The following is a 1,753-nucleotide window of genomic DNA, read 5'->3' as shown; positions in this document are numbered from 1 at the left end:
AGCAGTTAGTTACCTACAGGAGAGTTCCCTTAAGACTGTCAGCTCTCTCAAAGGAAACTTTGCAGGCTAGAAGGGATTGGTGAGAAATATTCTAAGTCATAAAAAGCAGGGACCTATAGCCAAGATGGCTCTACCCAGCAAAGCTATCATTTAGAATTGAAGAGCAGATAAAAGAGCTTTCCAGACAAGAAAAAAATGATACAGTTCATCACCAAACCACTATTGTTTTGTAAGTTCTGTGAGATTTTTTAAAATATATATTTTATTTACTTCTTTTTTAAGAGGGGAAGGGATAAAAAGTAGGAAACATCAATGTGTGGTTGCCTCTCAAGCACCCCCTACTGGGGACCTGGCCCGCAACCCAGGCACATGTTTTGACTGGGAACTGAACTGGCGACCCTTTGGTTTGCAGGCTGGCACTCTATGCACTGAGCCACACCAACCAGGTCCAACAACCATTACACGAAATGTTAAAGGGACTTATTTTTAAAAAAGATGCAAACTACAAACAAGAAAATGGCAATACATACATATCTACCAACAATTGAATCTAAAAAACAAAGCAAACAAGAACAGAAACAGAATCATGGATATGGAGAGCATTTTGACGGCTGCCAGATAGAAGGGGATGTAGGGGAATGGGTGAAGAGGTGAGGGGAGTAAGAAGTACAAATAGGTAGTTAAATAGCCATGGGACTGTGAACTACAGCATAGGAAATGGAGTAGCCAAAGAACTTATACCATGACCCATGAACATGGATGAACAATGGTGGGGGATTGCCTGAGGGAGTGAAGGGTGTTGGGTGGGAGGGGCAAATCAGCACAACTGTAACAGCATAATCAATAAAATATAATTTCAAAAAGAGAAGGAAAATACCCCCAGTAGTCAATATTTTTTAAATAGCTGTATTTCAAATGAGTAGCCTGACATAAAATATAGAAAAGGGTAACTTTATTAACCATACAAATTCAAAAAACATGTTTGTTTTGTTTTTAAGATTACAGCATAACACCAAGCGAGTCAATGGTTTACATATATATATACACACACACACACACCATACTTACCAAATGGAGTAGGCAGACACACTAACTTCAACATTCAAAATAAAATGAATATGTCCCTAAACTGGTTTTATACCCTATAACTTCTAATAATGGGAAACTTTTCAACAAATCCACATCCTCAGACTTATTTCCCAGGGAAATTTGGATACGCTATCACTGATATATCATTTTGGAATGTAGTAATACATAAACCTCTGTCTGGTCTTTTTCTACTTTGCCTACTTCATTACCTCTCTTTCCACCCCAGTCAAGACTCCAGTAATCAACCTTTTCTGAGCAGGACCAACTTAGTCAAAACAGAGATCTAGAAGGTTCTAGGCAGAGGAAAAATCTCCAGTAATATTCTCAACTCTGTCTTCACTCTTCCTTTTAGCAGCTATCTAATTATACCTATGATGGTGTAAAAAAGGGAAAAAAAACTATCCACAGTGAGAGAAAAAGAATTTGGACTATCGATCTTCGTCTTGATGCTATGGCTTCCCATTACCAACCAGTGCATACATTATTTTAAGTTTCTAGCTGTAAACATATATAGTATGTAACAAAGCACCCAGAAACTTTGTGAAAAGCACCATATAATTTCCAAGGAGAATGTGTAAGCTGGGGGGTAGAGTAGGTAAAAAACAAAACAAAACAAACCCAAAGAGAAACCATTTTTAAAAAATGGCAATTCACAAAATAAATG

This window comes from Sturnira hondurensis, unplaced genomic scaffold (genome assembly GCF_014824575.4).
Source record: "Sturnira hondurensis isolate 20B ecotype Veracruz unplaced genomic scaffold, ASM1482457v3 Scaffold0004322, whole genome shotgun sequence".
Classification (NCBI taxonomy): domain Eukaryota; kingdom Metazoa; phylum Chordata; class Mammalia; order Chiroptera; family Phyllostomidae; genus Sturnira; species Sturnira hondurensis.
Note: the sequence above shows the minus strand (reverse complement) of the source record.